Raw genomic sequence first — 27,109 nt, 5'->3', positions numbered from 1 at the left:
AAGAGATACTGCCAGGCATAGCAGAGGTCTAGGGTTCAGATCCTGGTCCTGACAATGAGACTGTAGGGCCCTTCTGGTGTTGGGGGGGGGCACAGTTGGAGGTTGGGGGCAACTATGGGGGGGGGGGCTGGAGGTTGTGCAGAATGCTAAGGAGTACTGCTGGGTTGCATTGTAGGAGGTTGGGGGGTGCTGAGACATTTCTGTCAGTGACCATCTTGAGTTATGGCAGATGATTCATGTATCATTTACTTCCTGGAATCCATCTTCCCTTAGCTCAGGCACAGGCTCAACAGAAGAGCTACTGCCAGGCATAGCAGAGGTCTAAGGTTCAGATCCTGGTCCTGGCAGTGAGACTGTAGGGCCCTTCTGGTGTTGGGGGGGGGGCACGATTGGAGGTTGGAGGCAACTATGGGGGGGGGGCTGGAGGCTGTGCAGAATGCTAAGGAGTACTGCTGGGTTGCATTATAGGAGGTTGGGGGGTGCTGAGGCATTTCTGTCAGTGGCCATCTTGAGTAATGGCAGATGATTCATGTATCATTTACTTCCTGGAATCCATCTGCCCTTAGCTCAGGTACAGGCTAAACAAGAGCTACTGCCAGGCATAGCAGAGGTCTAGAGTTCAGATCCCGGTCCTGACAATGAGACTGTAGGGCCCTTCTGGTGTTGGGGGGGGGCACGGTTGGAGGCAACTATGGGGGGGGGGGGGGGCTGGAGGCTGTGCAGAATGCTAAGGAGTACTGCTGGGTTGCATTGTAGGAGGTTGGGGGGTGCTGAGGCATTTCTGTCATTGGCCATCTTGAGCAATGGCAGATGATTCATGCATCATTTACTTCCTGGAATCCATCTGCCCTTAGCTCAGGCACAGGCTCAACAAGAAGAGCTGCTGCCAGGCATAGCAGAGGTCTAGGGTTCAGATCCTGGTCCTGACAGTGAGACTGTAGGGCCCTTCTGGTGTTGGGGGGGGGGGGGCACAGTTGGAGGTTGGGGGCAACTATGGGGGGGGGGGGGGCTGGAGGCTGTGCAGAATGCTAAGGAGTACTGCTGGGTTGCACTGTAGGAGGTTGGGGGGTGCTGAGGCATTTCTGTCAGTGTCCATCTTGAGTAATGGCAGATGATTCATGTATCATTTACTTCCTGGAATCCATCTGCCCTTAGCTCAGGCACAGGCTCAACAAGAAGAGCTGCTGCCAGGCATAGCAGAGGTCTAAGGTTCAGATCCTGGTCCTGACAGTGAGACTGTAAGGCCCTTCTGGTGTTGGGGGGGGGCACGGTTGGAAGTTGGAGGCAACTATGGAGGGGGGGGGGGGCTGGAGGCTGTGCAGAATGCTAAGGAGTACTGCTGGGTTGCATTATAGGAGGTTGGGGGGTGCTGAGGCATTTCTGTCAGTGGCCATCTTGAGTAATGGCAGATGATTCATGTATCATTTACTTCCTGGAATCCATCTGCCCTTAGCTCAGGTACAGGCTAAACAAGAGCTACTGCCAGGCATAGCAGAGGTCTAGAGTTCAGATCCCGGTCCTGACAATGAGACTGTAGGGCCCTTCTGGTGTTGGGGGGGGGGCACGGTTGGAGGCAACTATGGGGGGGGGGGGGGCTGGAGGCTGTGCAGAATGCTAAGGAATACTGCTGGGTTGCATTGTAGGGAGGTTTGTGGGTGCTGAGGGCTGCCCCTAACTCAGGCACAGGCTGAGCTGAGTCATGTACTTACGGTCTGTGGAAAAAATGAATGGTACTAGACTATTTTCTGTACTAGTTGAATGTTTTATCGATCTAAAATGGAAAAAATACCTCATTTGGCCACTAGATGGGGAACAGTATATGAAACGTAGCCCCATCTAGTGGCCAAATGCAGTCATTTCCATTTTAAACCAATGATAAACATTCGTCCAGCACTGGAAATAGCCTAATAACATTCAGTTTGCACAGAACGAATGTATGTAAATTGGGTGAATTGCTATACAGTTTTTATTTCAATGAATACACCCCCATAGTGTGCATCTTACCCCAATTTTGGACGTGTTTTGAAATTCTTGCACAGCTGTACTCCTCCGTTCTTGCAGCTGATGATGCAACAGGTACAATTTCTTCCCGGCCGGTAGGGACATGCTATGGCGCAGATCCAGTGTTTTAGTTGTTATGGTAAATATTTACACTTTCGTGTTCCCCACCCTTAAATCATACATGTCTCTAAGCGATTACAATTTAAAATCATCCAAAGAAAAGAAACGAAATGACAAGCTGATTGCTTCCATGCTTATTACAGCCAAAGGGGATTTTGTGCGAAAGAATTTAACCTTTTCAGGCACGTAAAGGTGTACCGCAGATTATTGACACTTCAACCGGTTCGTGTAGAACTGATCACCCGTTTGACATACACGGCTCAGAAAAATGAAAGGAAGACTTTGTAATCAGAGTCTGGCATCAAGTCAGTGAAACTCCTGGGATATTGATCTGGTCAGGAAAGTACCAGAGGGGGTTGTTCATCAGTTTCAGCTGCTTTGGTGTTAATGAAATTAACAACAGGTGCACTAGATGGGCAAGAATGAGACAACCCCCAAAACAGGAATGGTTTTACAGGTGGAGGCCACTGACATTTTTTTCCCTACTCATCTTTTCTGACTTTTTTTCATTAGTTTTGCATTTGGCTAGGGTCAGTGTCACTACTGGTAGCATGAGGCCATACCTGGACCCTACAAAGGTTGCACAGGCAGTCCAACTCCTCCAGGATGGCACATCAATAAATGCTATTGCCAGAAGGTTTGCTGTGTCTCCCAGCACAGTCTCAAGAACACGGAGGAGATTCCAGGAGACAAGAGCATGGAGGCGATTCTAGGAGACAAGAGCATGGAGGCGATTCCAGGACATAAGAGCATGGAGGAGATTCCAGGAGACAAGAGCATGGAGGCGATTCCAGGAGACAAGAGCATGGAGGAGATTCCAGGAGACAAGAGCATGGAGGCGATTCCAGGAGACAAGAGCATGGAGGCGATTCTAGGAGAAAAGAGCATGGAGGCGATTCCAGGAGACAAGAGCATGGAGGCGATTCCAGGAGACAAGAGCATGGAGGCGATTCTAGGAGAAAAGAGCATGGAGGCGATTCCAGGAGACAAGAGCATGGAGGCGATTCCAGGAGACAAGAGCATGGAGGCGATTCCAGGAGACAAGAGCATGGAGGCGATTCCAGGAGACAAGAGCATGAAGGAGATTCCAGGAGACAAGAGCATGGAGGCGATTCCAGGAGACAAGAGCATGAAGGAGATTCCAGGAGACAAGAGCATGGAGGCGATTCCAGGAGACAAGAGCATGGAGGAGATTCCAGGAGACAAGAGCATGGAGGCGATTCCAGGAGACAAGAGCATGGAGGCGATTCCAGGAGACAAGAGCATGGAGGCGATTCCAGGAGACAAGAGCATGGAGGAGATTCCAGGAGACAAGAGCATGGAGGAGATTCCAGGAGACAAGAGCATGGAGGCGATTCTAGGAGACAAGAGCATGGAGGCGATTCTAGGAGACAAGAGCATGGAGGCGATTCCAGGAGACAAGAGCATGGAGGCGATTCCAGGAGACAAGAGCATGGAGGAGATTCCAGGAGACAAGAGCATGGAGGAGATTCCAGGAGACAAGAGCATGGAGGCGATTCTAGGAGACAAGAGCATGGAGGCGATTCCAGGAGATAAGAGCATGGAGGAGATTCCAGGAGACAAGAGCATGGAGGCGATTCCAGGAGACAAGAGCATGGAGGAGATTCCAGGAGACAAGAGCATGGAGGCGATTCCAGGAGACAAGAGCATGGAGGCGATTCTAGGAGAAAAGAGCATGGAGGCGATTCCAGGAGACAAGAGCATGGAGGCGATTCCAGGAGACAAGAGCATGGAGGCGATTCTAGGAGAAAAGAGCATGGAGGCGATTCCAGGAGACAAGAGCATGGAGGCGATTCCAGGAGACAAGAGCATGGAGGCGATTCCAGGAGACAAGAGCATGGAGGCGATTCCAGGAGACAAGAGCATGAAGGAGATTCCAGGAGACAAGAGCATGGAGGCGATTCCAGGAGACAAGAGCATGAAGGAGATTCCAGGAGACAAGAGCATGGAGGCGATTCCAGGAGACAAGAGCATGGAGGAGATTCCAGGAGACAAGAGCATGGAGGCGATTCCAGGAGACAAGAGCATGGAGGCGATTCCAGGAGACAAGAGCATGGAGGAGATTCCAGGAGACAAGAGCATGGAGGAGATTCCAGGAGACAAGAGCATGGAGGCGATTCTAGGAGACAAGAGCATGGAGGCGATTCTAGGAGACAAGAGCATGGAGGCGATTCCAGGAGACAAGAGCATGGAGGCGATTCCAGGAGACAAGAGCATGGAGGAGATTCCAGGAGACAAGAGCATGGAGGAGATTCCAGGAGACAAGAGCATGGAGGCGATTCTAGGAGACAAGAGCATGGAGGCGATTCCAGGAGACAAGAGCATGGAGGCGATTCCAGGAGACAAGAGCATGGAGGCGATTCCAGGAGATAAGAGCATGGAGGAGATTCCAGGAGACAAGAGCATGGAGGAGATTCCAGGAGACAAGAGCATGGAGGCGATTCCGGGAGACAAGAGCATGGAGGCGATTCCAGGAGACAAGAGCATCAAGGCGATTCCGGGAGACAAGAGCATGGAGGAGATTCCAGGAGACAAGAGCATGGGAGGAGATTCCAGGAGACAAGAGCATGGAGGAGATTCCAGGAGACAAGAGCATGGAGGAGATTCCAGGAGACAAGAGCATGGAGGAGATTCCAGGAGACAAGAGCATGGAGGTGATTCCAGGAGACAAGAGCATGGAGAAGATTCCAGGAGACAAGAGCATGGAGGAGATTCCAGGAGACAAGAGCATGGAGGCGATTCCAGGAGACAAGAGCATGGAGGAGATTCCAGGAGACAAGAGCATGGAGGAGATTCCAGGAGACAAGAGCATGGAGGAGATTCCAGGAGACAAGAGCATGGAGGCGATTCCAGGAGACAAGAGCATGGAGGAGATTCCAGGAGACAACAGCATGGAGGCGATTCCAGGAGACAAGAGCATGGAGGAGATTCCCAGAGACAGGCAGTTCCTTTAGGAGAGCTGGACAGGGCCGTAGAAGGTATCTGCTCCTTTGTGCAAGGAGGAACAGGATGAGCACTGCCAGAGCCCTACAAAATGACCCCCAGCAGTCTACTGGTGTGAATGTGTCTGATCAAACAATCAGAAACAGACTTCATGAGGATGGCCTGAGGGCCCGACATCCTCTAGTGGGCCCTGTGCTCACTGCCCGGCACCATAGAGCCATTGAACACCAGAATTAGCAGGCCCTCCACTGGCGCCCTGTGCTTTTCCCAGATGCAGGTTCACCCTGAGCACATGTGACAGACGTGAAAGGGTCTAGAGAAGCCGTGGAGAACGTTCTGCTGCCTGTAACATTGTTCACCATGACCATTTTGGTGGTGGGTCAGTGATGGTCTGGGGAGGCATATCCATGGAGGGAGCACAGACCTCTACAGGCTAGACAATGGCACCCTGACTGCCATTAGATATGGGGATGTAGCAACATGCAGGGATGTGTCCTCTACCCCTACGGAGACACCCCAAAAATCAAAGTGAAGTGATATTTGAGGGGCTGCTAGTTCCTTGCCCATAAGGGGCAGCTGCTACTGATCCGTAATGACTGATGGCTTTCAGGAAAAGAACAGTCCAGGATCAGCTTTGTACATAGGAGGGAAGTGTCCACTTTCCATTGTTTCAAGCCAATTTTGGCATCCCACAATCCCTATTTCCCTATCCAAGTTGAAACCCCTAATAAATCAACAAAACCAAGTTCATGGACTGGTCACTGTCTTTGTATGCATGTCTGTGTAAGAAATGTCTGTTGTCTGGCTGTGCGGAGGGAAGCTTAGGGATACCTACACTAGAGTGGCCCTCACGAGGGTAGCACTAAACTCCATTCCACAGCTGTGGCTGGACAAGGCTGAACGCTGTTCCAAGTGGTATTCACGATTAGGGTCCAATGTGTCCAGGGATGAATGCCTGGAATGCAGGTCCTCTGTGCTCCACGCATTCGGGCCTTAATTCATACGACACAAAATGTGAGAACCACCTGGTATAACATTCAGCGCAATCTAGCTATAGCCTGCCATAGACTTTAACAGGCTGCAGGCAGCAGGGCTGGGCAGTCTACCTGTCCCTCCTGGGTGCACTAAACACCAAGAGGGATGTACAGCAGCAAGAAGCCAACGGTATACAATGGACAGGGAAAGGGACTTATGTCTGGGTTTTCATCTGGGTGCATCAGTATATAAATTCTTCATTGATGCCAGGGCACGATAATGTGCTTTCTGAGATATTCCCTTAAAGAGTTTTTTTTTTACATTTTGAAGACATTTTTGTTGCTTATCTTATCTCTTCTCTCATAATATGAGGGTATTGACCGCATGAACTGTAGACCTGGATCTACTGCCAGTGGCTCATTTACCATTTACGATGAGATATGTGAACAACAGCATGCAGAGGGTAAGATGATGGACAATAGCCAAGAGGAACCTTGGTTCTCCAGCTCTGTTTTGAACAGGATTTGAACTTGCCACATGGTGATATCAAATAGCCATCTTTAACCAAGGTTCATGGAACCTTTGAGGTTCCTTGAGATGTTGCTAGGGTTCCCCTGAGCTGTGGCCAACTGACCTCCCATTTTATTATGCCTGCATAGTTTCGGGGCCAAGGCCATTGTGGAACACCAATTGTCTTTTTATCTGTCTGTAAGAGTTGCATTCTTACCACACTGTAAGATGAGCATTCTGTCCAAGGGCCACCACTATAGGAGGAGCATTCTTCCCAATGACCATCACTATGGAAAGAGTATTCTTTCCAATGGCCACCACTATACGAGGAGAATTTTTTCCAACAGCCATCATTGTAGAAGGAGCATTCTTTTCAATGGCCATCACTATAGGTGGAGCATTCTTTCAAATGACCATCACTGTAGGGGGAGCATTCTTTCCAATGGCCACCACTGTAGGAGGAACATGCTTTCAAATGGCCATAACTATAGGAGGAGCATTCTTTCCAATGACCATCACTATAGGAGGAGCATTCTTTCCAATGACCATCACTGATGGAGGAGCATTCCTTCCAATGGCCATCACTATAGGAGGAGTATTCTTTCCACTGACCATCACTATAGGAGGAACATTCTTTCCAATGGCCACCACTGTAGGAGGAGCATTCATTCGAAAGTCCACCACTGTAAGATGAGCAATCTTTCCAATGACCATCACTGTAGGGGGAGCATTTTTTCCAATGGCCATAACACAGATGGAGGAGCATTCCTTCCAATGGCCATCACTATGGGGGGGCATTCTTTCAAAAGGCCACCACTGTAGGAGGAGCATTCTTTCCAATGGCCATCACTGTAGGAGGAGCATTCTTTCCAATGGTCATCACTATAGGGGGAGCATTTTTTGTAATGGCCATAACACAGATGGAGGAGCTTTCCTTCCAATTACCATCACTGTAGGATAAGCATTCTTTCCAATGACCATCATTGTAGGGGGGGGGCATTCTTTCAAAAGGCCATCACTGTAGGAGGACCATTCTTTCCTATGACCATCACTGTAGGAAGAGCATTCCTTCCAATGGCCATCACTATAGGGGGGGGCATTCTTTCCAATGGCCATCACTGTAGGAGGAGCATTCTTTCCAATGGCCATCACTGTAGGGGAGCATTCTTTCAAAAGGCCACCACTCTAGAAGGAGCATTCTTTCCAATGGCTATCACTTTAGAAGGATTCTGCCCAATGGTCACCACTGTAATGGGCAGCTGATTTAGTCACTTAATGAGTATGCAGCTTCTTTATCTTTAAATCCTTGCCCCAGGTTTCCTGTTTTAGGGTGGCTCCTTTCTCTTACAGCATCTTATGGAGCCACCCTTGCACGCAGGGACCAGACTTGTGTTTCCTTACACTGTGTGCATCAATAGAAACACACAGCCCCATAACCTAAAATGGCAAGACACTCCCCTGCTTATCCCTCCTCCAAGCTAACAGACTGGCTGTAGACTGCACTGTCCGCTGTTCACTTTCCTGTGAAAACCGGCAAATCGATTCACAAAGAGCCACACAAACGACTCAACTACCTCCAAAAATAGAAAAATATTGGTAGAAAAGCAAAATTTCAAAATTTTTTTCCTCTTTATAATTACGTCTGTACATTTTCCTGTTTGATTGATAAGAAGAGAAATATATGGCGGTTTTATGTTTTATAAACACGTTTCAAAAACAAATAATTTTATCAGCAGCAATCATCTCTTGCATCATTTAACGGGGGAAGGGGGCAATAAAGGTTTATTACTCCTCCAGTGTCAGTGAGGGGAAGGTTAATGTTTTAGAATCTTTGTAGAAAGTTCTGATGCAACAATGGATCTATTACTGGTCCGTCAACACATAATCTGTTCAGTGTGACAACCGCACATTCTCATGTACCATGTAGTGCAGCAACATAAGCCTTTCATCAGACAAAAATCTTTTTTTTTTTATGTAGTCGTCCATTCTTCTAATATGAAATATAAGTTGGAAATTTCAGCAATAAACAAATTAAAGGGCACACAAGCACAATATATTACTCGTTGTGTTGGTAAAATATAAAAGATTAGGTCGTGCCGAGTAAATAGATACCCAATATGTCAAGCATTAAATTGTATGCGCCTGAGAAACAGCAACAAACTTCGCTACCCTACATTTTCCATGGGCAAATTTTTTAAGCCCCTACTGGTCATCAGTTTGGAGTTCCACCCAAAAGTAGAAGTTCCACTTTTCTGCATCCTCTCCCTCTCCACTGCCACATTTGGCACCCTTTGGGGGGGAGCAGGTACCTGGTTTTGACAGTTACTCGCTTCCTCTTCAGTTCACCGCCCCCAGTAGTCCTACAGGACACTTCCAGGGGCGGACTGACCATTTGGAAACTCAGGCACTGCCCGAGGGCCCGGGGTCAGTAGGAAGCCCCATGAGATGCCCCATGAGATGCCCCTGTACCTTTTTCATAGGCTTTTTTGAGTTTGGGCAAGGACATAGGGGCCCCATGATCCCCTATTGCCCAGGGGCCCCATGAGTTGTCAGTCCGCCCCCAGACACTTCCAAGGTGCCTGAGGACTGCGGCCCATTTACAAAGTGCAGAGTGCTTCGCTCATGTAGGAAACCGACGGTGAAGCCTTGCCTTGTCAAGATGGTGGCGCCACCACCCAACAGCCAGTTGAAGAATTGGCTCTGGGTGAGGACACCGCTGGATGCGTGGACAGGTAAGGGCCCTACTATTAAAATTCGTGTTTGTAGCTGCTGACTTTTAACTTTTTTTTTTTGGGAGGTGGCAGGGGGCCAGAACTCCACCTTAACTGTGAATAATGGGCCCAGAATTTTTGTTCCCCCTCTGGCGCATGTGGCGGTATGTAACATGTACTGCAATCAAAGTTTTCCCACGTAGGAGCCCCAAGCATGTTTGTTTTTTATGTGGGGGTGAGGGGGGTTCGCAAATTTTTTGGAGGGGGTGTTTAAGTTCTTAGGTGCAACTTAAATTTTTCATACTTTTTTTCCATTAAACTTCATTTTTCTTCACATGGGGACAAAACTTGATGCATGTTTTGATGACAGGTTCTCTTTAAAGGGACACCAGGGGTCTGTTAGACCCCTGATGTCTCATCCGCCCTGAGGTGCAGACCGCACTGACGTCATCACGCAAAAGTGATGTTGAGATGTGGTATACTGAGTGATGCTGATGTTTTAGCTTCTTAACTGGGCAATACCTTGAACAGAAGTTCATTGATCTCCCTACCCTCTACCCAGAGGCACCCACCATTCAGGTCCCAGGACTTCTCACTGCAAGGAGCATGGAACCCAGGAAACATGTGGGGGTGTATAGATACCCAGTCACTTCCTTCTGACAATCGACAGTCTACTTGTCAGATTTACACACCTGTTAACACAGAGTGTGAGTAAAAATCTGCTCTGCTGCCTACATATGGCAACATTTTCTTTTGAGGAAGTCATGTGACTGTGACGAAATGCGTTGGAGAGGACACAGTGACGTCATCCCGCAAAGTGATGTTGAGAAGTGGTATACTGAGTGACGCCAATGTTTTAGCTCCTTAACTGGGCAATACCTTGAACAGAAGTCCATTGATCTCCCTACCCTCTACTTAGAAGCACCCACCATTCAGGTCCCAGGGCTGCCTACTATAAGGAGCATGGAACTCAAGTAAACATGTGGGGGTGTATAGCCACCCAGTCACTTCCTTCTGACAATCAACAGTCTACTTGTCAGATTTACACACCTGTTAACACAGAGTGTGAGTAAAAATCTGCACTGCTGCCTACATATGACAACATTTTCTTTTCAAAAAGTCATGTGACTGTGACGAAATGCTTTTGAGAGGACACAGTGACGTCATCACGCAAAAGTGATGTTGAGATGTGGTATACTGAGTGATGCTGATGTTTTAGCTCCTTAACTGGGCAATACCTTGAACAGAAGTCCATTGATCTCCCTACCCTCTACTTAGAAGCACCCACCATTCAGGTCCCAGGGCTACCTACTATAAGGAGCATGGAACTCAAGTAAACATGTGGGGGTGTATAGCCACCCAGTCACTTCCTTCTAACAATCAACAGTCTACTTGTCAGATTTACACACCTGTTAACACAGAGTGTGAGTAAAAATCTGCACTGCTGCCTACATATGGTAACATTTTCTTTTGAGGAAGTCATGTGACTGTGACGAAATGCGTTGGTGAGGACACAGTGACGTCATCACGCAAAGTGATGTTGAGAAGTGGTATACTGAGTGACACCAGTGTTTTAGCTCCTTAAGGGGCAATACCTTAAACAGAAGTCTATTGATCTTCCTCCCCTCTACCTAGAGGCACCCACCACGCCTGTCCCAGGTCCTCCCCCTGAATGGAGCACCGAGCCCAGGAAACATGTGGAGATGCAGATGTATAGCAACCCGATCACTTCCTTCTGAGAACCGACAGCCAGATTGTCAGATTTACACACATTTTACCACACATTGGGGTTGATCTGCTAAAACTAGAGAGTGTAAAATCTGGTGCAGCTGTGCATGGTAGCCAATCAGCTTCCAAGTTTTATTCTCAAAGTTTAACTGAACAAGCTGAAGTTAGAAGCTGATTGGCTCCCATGCACAGCTGCACCAGATTCTGCACTCTCTAGTTTTAGTAAATCTCCCCCATTGTGTGTAAAAGTCACCACTGATGCCCGCATACATCGCAAATAATCCCCGTAATGTGTCTAAAACGTTTACTTCCTATGATCTTTAGCTCCATCTAGTGGCCATAATGTTGTATTTTCCTGAAATACCCCAATCAGGGAAAATACCGCATTATGGCCACTAGATGGAGCTGACGATCATAGGAAATACACGTATTAGACACATTACGGGGATTATTCACGACGACTGTTTGAATTCTGAGTGATTTCTTTGTACATAGGTGCCAAAATGTGTTTAATTTCAAGAACAGTAAATTATATTGCAGCTTACCAGTCCTTGTGGTTCTACATTACTTGTCTTTTTTCTCTTTATTACCTTGTGATCCTTTCAGTAAGACACTTCCTATCCTAGGGTGACAACGCTCATTCCTCCACTGTGTTTATGGAGGAGCAGCATTGACATTCTAGATCAGGACTACAGGACACCCCCCTCATCTCCATAACATAGGGCGGAGGTGTTCGGTAGTCCACAGAGGTGAACTGAGAACAATGTAAGTGATAACAGTCAGGGGAACCAGATCTCACAGAAAGTTATCAGCTCACAAGATTTCTGGCAGGATCAACAGGTCATTTTTTTTCCCCTTATTGAACAGATATCGAAAAATGCTTTTCACTGCATATTTACCATATGAAAAGGGACAAATTTTAATTTTTTTTTCGTAAAATCAGATCTTTGTTTTATTATGAATGGAGCTGGTCCAATCAGCTGCAGTCCTGAAATTCCCTGCCCTGCAGGGGCGGGGATGCTGGTGACATCATTGACCTAATAAGGAAACGGTAAACCGCCCAAGCAGGAGACACTCAAATCCTCTACACACTGTGCCCAGCAATAATTAAATTTGGCCACTAGATGTCCTCAGTCATCCCTTACAAATGTCCAGCTCAAAAGCCGAAAGACTGAGGACATACTGTGAGTGCAAGGTGAACTCACCCCCCCCCCCCCCATAATCATTACATCTCCAGTGAGGGCATGCTGAGAGGAGGAGAGAGCATAGAGGTGAACTCAACGGTGTGTTGCTTCTTCTTTACTATCCAATCACAGGTCCCTGGGGGGTGGGGAGGTGACCAGGCTGCATTGCTTAACTTCAGTTGAGACAAATCAGGCCACCAACGTGACCGTGCTGTATAAATCTCAGGAATGGATGGCCACAAGCTAAGCCTTTGGCAGATAGTACAGGTCCTGTTTATGTATTCCACCTGCATATTTAGCTGTTTTTAAAGCTGAACTCTGGGATCAGCAAATATTATCTAAATCCATCCATCATGTGTCTTCTTCTGGAATCTTGGTGTGGTTTGTGTATTTCTTCCAGATCTGGGCAGTAATCCAGGGTGAGACTTCTCATTCCTGGATTAAAGACCGCTCACTGCTGCTCTCTCTCCTTGTGCAGGGTGACTGGTCTTGACTCCGACCTCTCCTGTAGATTTCTCCAAGAAACCTGTAATGGGTGGGGCCTGTTGACCCCCTCCCACAGCTCTGCTCCCTCTTCTTGTGCAGGAAGAGCGGTCTTGACTCCGCCCCCTCCTGTAGTTTTCTCCAAGAAACCTGTAATGGGTGGGGCCTGTTGGCCCCCTCCCACAGTTTTGCTCCCTCTCCTTGTGCATGGAGACCGGTCTTGACTCCGCCCCCTCTTGTAGTTTTCTCCAAGAAACCTGTAATGGGTGGGGCCAGTTGACCCCCTCCCACAGCTCTGCTCCCTCTTCTTATGCAGGAAGACTGGTCTTGACTCCACCCCCTCCTGTAGTTTTCTCCAAGAAACCTGTAATGGGTGGGGCCTGTTGGCACCCTCCCACAGCTCTGCTCCCTCTCCTTGTGCAGGGTGACTGGTCTTGACTCCGCCCCCTCTTGTAGTTTTCTCCAAGAAACCTGTAATGGGTGGGGCCTGTTGACCCCCTCCCACAGCTCTGCTCCCTCTTCTTGTGCACGGAGACCGGTCTTGACTCCGCCCCTCCTGTAGTTTTCTCCAAGAAACCTGTAATGGGTGGGGCCTGTTGACCCCCTCCCACAGCTCTGCTCCCTCTCCTTGCGCAGGGAGAGCGGTCTTGACTTTGCTCCGTCTTGTAGTTTTCTCCTTCCTGGATTAAAGACCGCTCACTGCTGCTCTCTCTCCTTGTGCAGGGTGACTGGTCTTGACTCCGCCCCCTCCTGTAGTTTTCTCCATGAAACCTGTAATGGGTGGGGCCTGTTGGCCCCCTCCCACAGCTCTGCTCTCTCTCCTTGTGCAGGGTGACCGGTCTTGACTCCGCCCCCTCCTGTAGCTTTCTCCAAGTAATCTATAATGGGTGGGGCCTGTTTGGCACCCTCCCACAGCTCTGCTCCCTCTCCTTGTGCAGACCGGTCTCGTCTCTGCCTCCTGGAGACTGGCAGGCCCCTTCTACATCTCCGCTCTCTGCACAGGCTATGTACAGCACAGTGATGATGTCACTGCTACTTTTACAAGGTAATATCTGAGTTTGCAAATGCATTTGGTGCGTTTCTATTCTTGGTGGCTACTGAGGAATATATTTAAATGGAAGTTTGTGTGCCCAGGGTTCAGCTTTAAATACATCACAAGCAGACCTAGCTTTCTTGTCTCATTAACCCCTTTTTCTCCCTTGCCTAGAAATCATATACCAAACCGCTTTAGTAGCCGGAGACGTTTCCTGCCACAGTAACAAATTTACTTTAACGGGCGTGTTGTGTATAAAAATAAACTTGTCATGCAATATTGTGTGCGTGACGCAGAGCGGGCTAATTCCATTGTGCATGAGTCAACAGTGCAAGTGTATTGTGTGTGCTACTGCCAAAGTGTAATGTCCATCGCTATGTGATCCACTCACAATGTACAGACCATTCACCAATCATTCCACAATAGTTCTGGATGCTGCCGCTGCAGGGCTCTGGCTCTGTGTTCACAAACACCCACACAGAGCTCATCCAGTAAGACCAGTAATATCTCCCTTGCTTCAGGTGAAATGTAAAAAAAAAAAAATATATATAGTATATATATATATACAGGTGAAACTCGAAAAATGAGAATATGGGACAAAAGATGATTTATTTCACTGCAGCAACTTAAAAGGTGAAACTAATATATGAGACTCATTACATGCAAAGCAAGATAGTTCAAGCCGTGATTTGTCATCATTGTGATGATTATGGCTTACAGCTCATGAAAACCCCAAATCCACAATCTCAGAAAATGAGAATATTCCATGCAATCAATAAAACATGGATTGTACATAGAACAATATCGGACCTCTGAAAAGTAGAAGCTGCATATGTACTCAGTACTTGGTTTGGGCCCCTTTTGCAGCAATTACTGCCTCAATGCGGCATCAACACAGACTGTGGAAACTTCACACTGGACTTCAAGCATCTTGCAGTGTGTGCCTCTCCATTCTTCCTCCATACTCGGGGTCCTTGTGCCTCTCCATTCTTCCTCCATACTCGGGGTCCTTGTGCCTCTCCATTCTTCCTCCATACTCGGGGTCCTTGGGCCTCTCCATTCTTCCTCCATACTCGGGGTCCTTGTGCCTCTCCATTCTTCCTCCATACTCGGGGTCCTTGGGCCTCTCCATTCTTCCTCCATAGTCTGGGTCCTTGGGCCTCTCCATTCTTCCTCCATACTCGGGGTCCTTGTGCCTCTCCATTCTTCCTCCATACTCTGGGTCCTTGGGCCTCTCCATTCTTCCTCCATACTCGGGGTCCTTGGGCCTCTGCATTCTTCCTCCGTACTCGGGGTCCTTGTGCCTCTCCATTCTTCCTCCGTACTCGGGGTCCTTGTGCCTCTCCATTCTTCCTCCATACTCGGGGTCCTTGGGCCTCTCCATTCTTCCTCCATACTCTGGGTCCTTGGGCCTCTCCATTCTTCCTCCATACTCGGGGTCCTTGTGCCTCTCCATTCTTCCTCCATACTCGGGGTCCTTGGGCCTCTCCATTCTTCCTCCATACTCGGGGTCCTTGTGCCTCTCCATTCTTCCTCCATACTCGGGGTCCTTGTGCCTCTCCATTCTTCCTCCATACTCGGGGTCCTTGGGCCTCTCCATTCTTCCTCCATACTCGGGGTCCTTGTGCCTCTCCATTCTTCCTCCATACTCTGGGTCCTTGGGCCTCTCCATTCTTCCTCCATACTCGGGGTCCTTGGGCCTCTCCATTTTTCCTCCATACTCGGGGTCCTTGGGCCTCTCCATTCTTCCTCCATACTCTGGGTCCTTGGGCCTCTCCATTCTTCCTCCATACTCGGGGTCCTTGGGCCTCTCCATTCTTCCTCCATACTCGGGGTCCTTGGGCCTCTCCATTCTTCCTCCATACTCGCGGTCCTTGGGCCTCTCCATTCTTCCTCCATACTCGGGGTCCTTGGGCCTCTCCATTCTTCCTCCATACTCGGGGTCCTTGGGCCTCTCCATTCTTCCTCCATGCTCGGGGTCCATGGTTTCCAAATGAGATGAAAAAGTTGCTCTCATCAGAAAAGAGGACTTTGGACCACTGAGCAGTAGACCAAGTCTGTTTTTCTTTAGCCCAGGTAAGACGCTTCTAACGTTGTTTGTTGTTCAGGAGCGGCTTGAAAAGAGGAATACGACATTTGAAGCCCATGTCCAGGATCCGTCTGTGTGTGGGGGCTCTTGATGCACTGACTCCAGCCTCAGTCCACTCCTTGTGAAAGTCCCCAACACTTTTGAATGGCCTGTTCCTGACAATCCTCTCCAGGCTGAGGTCATCCCTGCTGCTTGTGCACCTTTTTCGTCCACACTTTTCCCTTCCACATAACTTTCTATTAATGTGCTTTGATACAACACTTTGGGAACATCCAACTTCTTTTGCAATTACCTTTTGAGGCTTTCCCTCCTTATGGAGGGTGTCAATGATGGTGTCAGGTCAGCAGTCTTTCCCATGATTGTGATTCCTACTGAACCAGACTGAGAGACCATTTAAAGGCTCAGGAACCCTTTGCAGGTGTTATGGCTTAATTAGCTGATTAGAGTGGGACACTTTGAGCCGAGAATATTCCACCTTTTCACAATATTCTCATTTTCTGAGATTTGGGGTTTTCTGTGGATTTGGGGTTTTCATGAGCTGTAAGCCGTAATCATCACAATGATGACAAATCACGGCTTGAACTATCTTGCTTTGCATGTAATGAGTCTATCTCATATATTAGTTTCACCTTTTAAGTTGCTGAACTGAAATAAATCAACTTTTGCACAATATTCAAATTTTTCGAGTTTCAACTGTGTATATATATATATATATATATATATATATATATTTTTTTTTTTTTACACACACACACATATTTATATATATATAATTAATTAAAAAAAATTATATATATATAAATAAAATTAAATAATCATATATAGATAGATAGATATATATGTATATATACTGTATGTATATATATTTATATATATATATATATATACATACATTTTATATATATATATATATATATATATATATATATAAAATTTCACTCATATATATATACATTAATAAAAAATATATATATGTATATATATATATATATATATATGTATATATATATATATATATATATATATATATATATATAAAAATAAAAAATAATATATATATGCAGTATATATATTTATTGAAATATATTTAATATTGGCAAAATTGTAGTCTTTCAAATATATGTCAATATATTTGGGAAGAATATTTTTTAAATATATTTCAAATATATTCTTCTTCCATATGGGTAATTTTTTCTGCTGCTGAATTGGACTTCAACAATTAACACTTTGGTCCTGGCACTTAGCATTGTAGAAAGGTGTTAGACTTGAAGGTTCAGCTACTACAGCAGTTGTTACAGACCACCGCCTTTGTTTTCTTTTGCGCAGGATGTGAATTGTCCTGTATTGTTACCTTGTTTATCATAATGCAAAACGTTCGCATACCTCACCGCAAAACAAGGTGCAAACATTCCAAAATTTTCCTATAAATTCAACAAAGTCTAAAATTGAGAAAACAGACAATACTACAAAGTTTGGCCGGTTCTCCCCCAGAAATATCTTATGTTTGCTTTAGTTGCAATTTCATTTTTTTTTTTTCGCATTCCAGTAGCCGTTAAACTGGTTGAACTGGTGTATAGGGAGGGGAGAGGAGTAGAGAACTGAGGTGAAAAGAATTTGTCGGAACATTCAATTCGGCAGAAAAACAAACATTTGCGGTTTAGAATTTCGCCTCTGGCAACCTCCTTAGACTTGTTCTTTGGTGCCTCAGATCCAGTTTTGCAAATGTTAATAAGAGATCGATTGCAACAGCATCACAATAGGTTTTGGGGGGGGGGGATGGAAAACTGAAAGGTCCTGGTGAAAATGTACAATTATGGTCCTTGATTCCATGGCCCACGTCAAACAGTTGTTGGCTAGACTTGTTAAGATTTTCATTAGTAATACAGGACATATAATGGTTCAACTTTCATATATAAAGATCTTGGCTTTATCCAGCCATCTAGGGAACGGGTTGCCTCACATGGCTTGTCACCCATTGGACTGGCCAGTGCCACCTTGACCTAACACTAGGGACTTCTGCAAAACTGTGCAGCAAAATTGCACTCGTCACCACTCTCGAAATTTGCTTGAATGGAAAACCTACTACCCTCGGGGAAGGGGGGGGGGGGGGGAAGAAAGGTGTTGAGATGCTCTCTAGATATCATCCACGTTTTGGAGACATCTCTGGTAGGTTCATATTTTTACTGTTCACCACTATCTGGACATATATATCAGGCAGCTTTGGTCCTATAATTTAATTTATGGGCTACTATTTTGATATTATTTTGTCCAGATGGCTCCTGAACCTTGGACTCCAATGCCCACTCCACTTTTTAAGTTTTGATTTTGGGTCTCGGTCTCCAGCATGTCTATCCCGGGTTTGGATGAGGGTGCAGCACCATTTGCATTAGAATTAGTGTTGTTTCCAATTTATTTATTTATTTATTACAGGTACTTATATAGCGCCACCAGTTTGCTCAGCGCTTTACAATATAACGGGAGACAATACAGCAACAATACAGTTCAATACAAGAGGGTTAGTAGGGCCCTGATCCCGGGAGCTTACAATCTAAGAGGGAGGGGCTGGTGGTACAAAAGGTAATAACTGTGGGGGATGGACTGGTAGGAGGAATAGAAGATTCCATGATTAGCTGAGGGCAGGATAGGCTTCCCTGAAGAGAGAGGTTGTCAGAGATCGCCTAAAAGTGAGCAGAGTAGGCGATATTCTGATAAATTGGGGTAGAGAGTTCCAGAGGATGGGGGAAGCTCTGGAGAAGTCCTGGAGACGAGCATGGGAGGAGGAGACAAGGGAGCTAGAGAGCAGGAGGTCTTGCAAGGAGCGAAAACTACGGTTTGGGTGATATTTGGAGACAAGATTGGTGATGTAATTTGGGGCGGAGTTATAAATGGCTTTATACGTTATTGTTAATTTTTTGAATTTTATCCATTGGGCAACAGGAAGCCAGTGGAGGGATTGGCAGAGAGGGGTGGAGGACACTGAGTGGAGGTCAGTGGAAGGATTGGCAGAGAGGGATGGAGGACACTGAGTGGAGGTCAGTGGAGGGATTGGCAGAGAGGAATGGAGGACACTGAGTGGAGACCAGTGGAGGGATTGGCAGAGAGGGATGGAGGACACTGAGTGGAGATCAGTGGAGGGATTGGCAGAGAGGGATGGAGGACACTGAGTGGAGGGATTGGCAGAGAGGGATGGAGGACACTGAGTGGAGGTCAGTGGAGGGATTGGCTGAGAGGGATGGAGGACACTGAGTGGAGGTCAGTGGAGGGATTGGCAGAGAGGGATGGAGGACACTGAGTGGAGGCCAGTGGAGGGATTGGCAGAGAGGGATGGAGGACACTGAGTGGAGGTCAGTGGAGGGATTGGCAGAGAGGAATGGAGGACACTGAGTGGAGGCCAGTGGAGGGATTGGCAGAGAGGGATGGAGGACACTGAGTGGAGGGATTGGCAGAGAGGGATGGAGGACACTGAGTGGAGGGATTGGCAGAGAGGGGTGGAGGACACTGAGTGGAGATCAGTGGAGGGATTGGCAGAGAGGGATGGCAGATACAGAACGGTTAGTAAGGTGGATGAGTCTGGCAGCAGCATTCATGATAGACTGAAGGGGGGATAGCCTGCGATGAGGTCGGCCAATGAGGAGGGAGTTACAATTTGTAAGTTTATGATTTTTGTGATGGTATGATTGACCTAAAGATGCGTATTGTACAATTGAACATATAAGGGGACATTCCTAGCTTTGAAGGCTCCTGAAGAAGTGCTACTTGTGAAACGCGTTGGGACCACTGGGATCGCTTGTTCTATTCTCTACAGACATTGTATCTCCTTTTATTACAATTAATATATATAAAGTCCTGGATTGTTTCTCGGATACACAGAATATAACTGGATATAACATTTATAGGTAAAGTTGATCCAGGGAATATCGGATCGCCTCTCGGGGGATCAGGAAGGAATTGTTTTCCCCTGCAGGAGCAAATTGGATCGTGCTTTGCTGGGGGTTTTTTGCCTTCCTCTGGATAAACTGTGGGTGTAGGATTATAACTTTTTTTTTTTAATGGTTGAACTGGATGGACTTTTGTAGTTTTTCAGCCAGACTAACTACAGTGAAGGAAATGCATATTTGTATAAATATATGTTAAAATGACTTTTTTATATGTTAAAAAAAAATCTGAAGAACAAATTTAAAAAAATATATTTTGAAAAATATATTTCATATATTTTGTAATATATAAAAAACGCATTTCAACATGCAGTATATATATATATATTTATTGAAATATATTTTGGAATATATTGAATATGGCCAAAATATTAAAATGTTAAAAAAAATCTAAAGGATATACGCATTTCAACATGTAGTGTGTATATATATATATATATATATATATATATATATATATATATATATATATACAGTATATATATATTTATTCAAATGTATTTTGAAATATATTTGAATTTCAAATAAATTTTTCTTCCATATGGGTTGCCATGAAGTCATCCGGGATCTCCCGGCCCTTTGTTTATATTCAGGTGCCAGGTCAAGAGACGGGTTAGACCAAAAAAATGGAAACACTACACGATTTGAAGGTGTGAAAGTCACAAAATTTTTTGCCGTGAAAACAGAAGTGATGTAACATTCTTTTACTTCCGCTGTGTGATGAGACCCCCTAGCTAACAGGTGGGAAGCTTCACTTTCCTCACTCACTGCTAGTAATAGAGTCATGTCAGCGCTTACTGAGCTTCAAAGAGGGCAAAATGTTGGTGCCGCTTAGCTGGTGCCTCTGTGACTGAAGTCGCCAATTTATTTGCCGTGTCACGAGGTCCAGGATCAAAGGTTATGGCGGCATATGCAGTTTCCGGGAAAACGGCGTCTGATAAGCATAAGCGCGGTCCACACGGGCAACTGACCGAAAGAGACAAAAGGTTGTTGCGCAGGATTGTGACCCGGAATAGGAAAACAACTGCTGCAAAAGTGACTGCAGAGCTCAATCTCAGCCCCGTGAAGACTGAGTCCCATGAAGACTGAGATTGAGCTCTGCAGTCACTTTTGCAGCAGTTGTTTTCTTATTCCCGGTCACAATCCTGCGCAATCGTCTCTTTCGGTCAGTTGACTAGGGTCAACTGACCGAAAGAGACCTGGTGCCTCTGTGACCAATTTATTTGCCGTGTCACGAGGTCCAGTATCAAAGGTTATGGCGGCATATGCAGTTTCCGGGAAAACGGCGTCTGCTAAGCATAAGCGCGGTCCACACGGGCAACTGACCGAAAGAGACAAAAGGTCGTTGCGCAGGATTGTGACCCGGAATAGGAAAACAACTGCTGCAAAAGTGACTGCAGAGCTCAATCTCAGTCCCGTGAAGACTGAATCCCTTGGAGACTGAGATTGAGCTGGGGAGGGCTGCATAGGAGGGAAGTGTCTGGTGAGGGTGAAGATCCCCTTTAAAGCGGTAATAAAGCCCCATTGGTGATTTTGAAATCTGGTAAAATGAAGTGTGTACCGTTTAGGAGACATTTGCTCCTTCGGCAGCCGATGACGTCATGCACTCTGACGGAACAGCGTACCCGTGCCGCGGCCTGTGACTCCTACGCGCAGTGACGTCATTGCGGCTCCGCCACTCAAGCTGCTGGAGCCTGCGAACCCTCGAAGGAAGACCGGGTGAGCATGGAAGCCCCTTCACAGGTGACAGCGCACTGCTGGAGGGCTTTGTTCCAAGGTAAGTATTTCATTCTGTACTAGTATGCATTGTATAGCTCATCATGCCATTGCCTTGTAGGGGATTTTTTTTCTTTTTTTTATGTTGCCCTAAAAGAGCTGCCAAATAGTATGAAAAAAAAAAATTGCATTTGTATCTAGTCACAAGGTGAGAGGCTGAAGTAGGGGGCTGATCTGTGTCAAACGTTTGTGAACAGAGCCAAGGATTACATGATTAGGTCAGCTCTGAGTTGGCATCCCAGAGCAGGAATGCAGACACGTTCCTAAAGTATACACTATCTATGCTATATGTCAGCATGCAATATTTATTTACTTTAGTGATATACAAAAAATTGTATTAATTATATAAATATTGCATAATACAGTATCAATTGCATAAATATTTTTTAATTCTATTTTTCTATTTTTTTTTATTTGGAAATATGTTAGATTTTTAGTTCTATTTTTATATTTTTAATTTGCATAAATGTTAAATTTTTATCCCCTATTTTTATTTTTTTTTATTTGTATGAATGTTAGATTTTTATTTCTATTTTTTTTATTTGTATATATGTTATTTTTAACTCCCATTTTTCTATAATTTTTTATTTGCAGAAATGTTATATTTTTATTACAAAATTGTAATTGCTTGCATATATGTTACATTTTTCTTTCTTTTTTTATTTGTATAAATGTTATATTTGTATCTCCTATTTTTATTTGTTTATTTTTTGTATGATTATTATATTTGTATTAAAATTTTTATTTATTTTTTATTTGTAGAAATGTTATATTTTTATTTAGATTTTTATATTTTTTATTGGCATACATTTTATATTATTTATATATATATTTATTTGTAGAAATGTTATATTTTTATTTAGATTTTTATATTTTTTATTGGCATGCATTTTATATTATTTATATATTTTTTAATTTGTAGAAATGTTATATTTTTATCTCCTATTTTTATTTATTTGCTTATTTGTTTGTATGAATATTATATTTATATTTCTGTTTTTCTATTTTTTTATTTGTAGAAATGTTATACTTTTATTTCAATTTGTATATTTTTTATTTGCATAAATTTATATTATTTATATTTTTTTATTTGTAGAAATGTTATATTTTTAATTCGATTTTTATATATTTTTTTGTTTGTTTAAATGTTATACTTTTACTTAAATTTTCTGTTTTATTTGTAGAAATGTTATAATAGTATATTATAAAAATTAAAGTTACCTCAAAAATATTATATTTTTTTTCTATTTTTCTATTTTTTTAATTGTATGAATGTTATATTTTTTTGGATTTCTATATTTTTTATTTGCATACAATTTATATTATTTATATATTTATAGATTTTTTTCATTTGTATAAATATTATATTTTTATTTCTATTTTTATATATATGTTTTTATTTGTAGAAACGCTATATTTTTATTTCCTTTTTTTTATTTTTTTTTGTATGATTAGATTTGTATTTCTGTTTTTCTATTTTTTTTTTATTTGTAGAAATGTTATGCTATAATTTCTATTCTGTATATTTTTTATTTGCATAAATATTATGTCATTTATATTTTTTTAATTGTCTAAATGTTATGTTTTTAATTTAGATTTTTTTGTTATATTTGTATAAATGTTATAATAGTATATAATAAAAATCAAAGTCACCCCAATAATATTATATTTGTATTTCTATTTTTATATATTTTTTATATGTATAAATGTTATATTTTTATTTTGATGTCTATATTTTTTATTTGCATACATTTTATATTGTTTATATTTTTTTTATTTGTAGAAATGTTATATTTTTTTAATTTTTTTATTTTTTTGTATGAATATTGTATTTGTATTTCTGTTTTTCTGTTTTTTTTATTTGTAGAAATGTTATGCTTTTATTTCTATTTTGTATATTTTTTATTTGCATAAATTTTGTTATTAATATTTTTTATTTGTCTAAATGTTATATTTTTTTGGGATTGTTTTGTTATATTTGTAGAAATGTTATAATCGTATATAATAAAAATCAAAGTCACCCCCAATAATATTATATTTGTATTTCTATTTTAATATATTTTTTATTTTATTAAATGTTATATTTGTATTTCGATTTTTATATTTTTTTTTATTTGTCTAAATGTTATATTTTTATTTCAATTTCTATATTTTTATTTGCATACATTTTATATTATTGATATTTTTTTTATTTGTATAAATGTTATATTTTTATTTCTATTTATATCTATTTTTTTATTTGTAGAAAGTTATATTTTTATTTATTTGTTTCTTTTTTTTGTATGAATATTGTATTTGTATTTCTGTTTTTCTATTTTTTTTTATTTGTCTAAATGTTATATTTTTATTTCTATTTATATCTATTTTTTTGTAGAAATTTTATATTTTTATTTATTTGTTTCTTTTTTGGTATGAATATTGTATTTGTATTTCTGTTTTTCTATTTTTTCTTATTTGTAGAAATGTTATGCTTTTATTTCTATTTTGTGTATTTTTTATCTGCATAAATGTTATGTTATTTATATTTTTTTATTTATCAAAGTCACCCCCAAGAATATTATATTTGTATTTCGATATTTATATTTTTTTATTAGCCTAAATATTATATATTTTTTTATTTTGTTATTTTTGTAGAAATGTTATAATAGTATATAATAAAAATCAAAGTCACCCCCAAGAATATTATATTTGTATTTCTAGTTTTATATATTTTTTTACTTGTAGAAATGTTACGTTTTTATTTATTTGTTTCTTTTTTGTATAAATATTGTATTTGTATTTCTGTTTTTCTATTTTTTTTATTTGTAGAAATGTCATGCTTTTATTTCTATTTTGCATATTTTTATCTGCATAAATATTATGTTATTTATATTTTTTTATTTGTCTAAATGTTATATTTTTATTTCTATTTATATCTATTTTTTTTTTTGCATACATTTTATATTTTTATTTGTTTCTTTTTTTGTATGAATATTGTATTTGTATTTCAGTTTTACTATTTTTTTTTATTTGTGGAAATGTTATGCTTTTATTCTATTTTTTTGTTATATTTGTAGAAATGTTATAATAGTATATAATAAAAATCAAAGTCACCCCCAAGAATATTATATTTGTATTACAATTTTTATATATTTTTTATTTTAATAAATGTTATATTTGTATTTCAATTTTTATATATTTTTTTTACTTGTAGAAATGTTACATTTTTATTTATTTGTTTCTTTTTTGTATAAATATTGTATTAGTATTTCTGTTTTTCTATTTTTTTTTATTTGTAAAAATATGCTTTTATTTATATTTTGTATAATTTTTATCTGCATAAATGTTATGTTATTTATATTTTTTTATTTGTCTAAATGTTATATTTTTATTTCTATTTATATCTATTTTTTTGTAGAAATTTTATATTTTTATTTATTTGTTTCTTTTTTGGTATGAATATTGTATTTGTATTTCTGTTTTTCTATTTTTTTTTTATTTGTAGAAATGTAATGCTTTTATTTCTATTTTGTACATTTTTTATTTGCATAAATGTTATATTGTTTAGATTTTTCTAAATGTTATGTTATTTATATTTTTTTATTTGTCTAAATGTTATATTTTAATTTCTATTTATATCTATTTTTTTGTAGAAATTTTATATTTATATTTGTTTCTTTATTTGTATGAATATTGTATTTGTATTTCTGTTTTTCTATTTTTTTTTATTTGTAGAAATGTTATATTTTTATTTCTATTTATATCTATTTTTTTGTAGAAATTTTATATTTTTATTTGTTTCTTTTTTTGTATGAATATTGTATTTGTATTTCTGTTTTTCTATTTTTTTTTTATTTGTAGAAATTTTATATTTTTATTTCTATTTATATCTATTTTTTGTAGAAATTTTATATTTTTATTTGTTTCTTTTTTTGTATGAAAATTGTATTTGTATTTCTGTTTTTCTATTTTTTTTTATTTGTCTAAATGTTATATTTTTATTTTTATTTATATCTATTTTTTTGTAGAAATTTTATATTTTTATTTATTTGTTTCTTTTTTGGTATGAATATTGTATTTGTATTTCTGTTTTTCTATTTTTTTTTATTTGTAGAAATGCTATGCTTTTATTTCTATTTTGTATATGTTTTATCTGCATAAATGTTATGTTATTTATATTTTTTATTTGTCTAAATGTTATATTTTTATTTCTATTTATATCTTTTTTTTTGTAGAAATTTTATATTTTTGTTTATTTTTTTATTTTTTTTTGTATGAATATTGTATTTGTATTTCTGTTTTTCTATTTTTTTTTTATTTGTAGAAATTTTATATTTTTATTTCTATTTATATCTATTTTTTTGTAGAAATGTTATATTTTTATTTATTTTTTTATTTTTTTTTGTATGAATATTGTATTTGTATTTCTGTTTTTCTATTTTTTTTTATTTGTCTAAATGTTATATTTTTATTTCTATTTATATCTATTTTTTTGTAGAAATTTAGTATTTTTATTTGTTTCTTTTTTGGTATGAATATTGTATTTGTATTTCTGTTTTTCTATTTTTTTTTATTTGTAGAAATGTTATGCTTTTATTTCTATTTTGTACATTTTTTATTTGCATAAATGTTATATTGTTTAGATTTTTCTAAATGTTATGTTATTTATATTTTTTTATTTGTCTAACTGTTATATTTTTATTTCTATTTATATCTATTTTTTTGTAGAAATGTTATATTTTTATTTATTTGTTTTTTTTTTGTATGAATATTGTATTTGTATTTCTGTTTTTCTATTTTTTTTATTTGTAGAAATGTTATGCTTTTATTTCTATTTTGTATCTTTTTTATTTGCATAAATGTTATGTTGTTTATATTTTTCTAAATGTTATATTTTTATTTGGATTTTTTTGTTATATTTATAGAAATGTTATAATAGTATATAATAAAAATCAAAGTCACCCCCAAAAATATTATATTTGTATTTCTATTTTAATATATTTTTTATTTTAATAAATGTTATATTTGTATTTCTATTTTTTATATATTTTTTTACTTGTAGAAATGTTACATTTTTATTTGTTTGTTTCTTTTTTTTGTATGAATATTGTATTTGTATTTCTGTTTTTCTATTTTTTTTATTTGTAGAAAAGTTATATTTTTATTTATTTGTTTCTTTTTTTGTATGAATATTGTATTTGTATTTCTGTTAATCTATTTTTTTTTATTTATAGAAATATTATGCTTTTTTTAATATTTTGTATATTTTATTTTTGCATAAATATTATGTTGTTTATATTTGTATAAATGTTATGTTTTTATTTGGATTTTTTTGTTATATTTGTAGAAATGTTATAATAGTATCTAATAAAAATCAAAGTTACCCCCAAGAATATTATATTTCTATTTTTATATTTTTTTTTATTTGTCTAAATGTTATATTTTCATTTCAATTTCTATATTTTTATTTGCATACATTTTATATTATTGAATTATTGATATATTTTTTATTTGTATAAATGTTATATTTTTATTTCTATCTATTTTTATTTGTAGAAATGTTATATTTTTATTTATTTGTTTCTTTTTTTTGTATGAATATTGTATTTGTGTTTCTGTTT

Source organism: Staurois parvus, unplaced genomic scaffold, assembly GCF_062004578.1.
Source record: "Staurois parvus isolate SC_StPar_1 unplaced genomic scaffold, SC_StPar_1.0 ptg000337l, whole genome shotgun sequence".
NCBI classification, from domain to species: Eukaryota; Metazoa; Chordata; class Amphibia; order Anura; family Ranidae; genus Staurois; species Staurois parvus.
The sequence above is the reverse complement of the archived record's forward strand: the minus strand, read 5'-3'. Positions refer to the sequence as shown.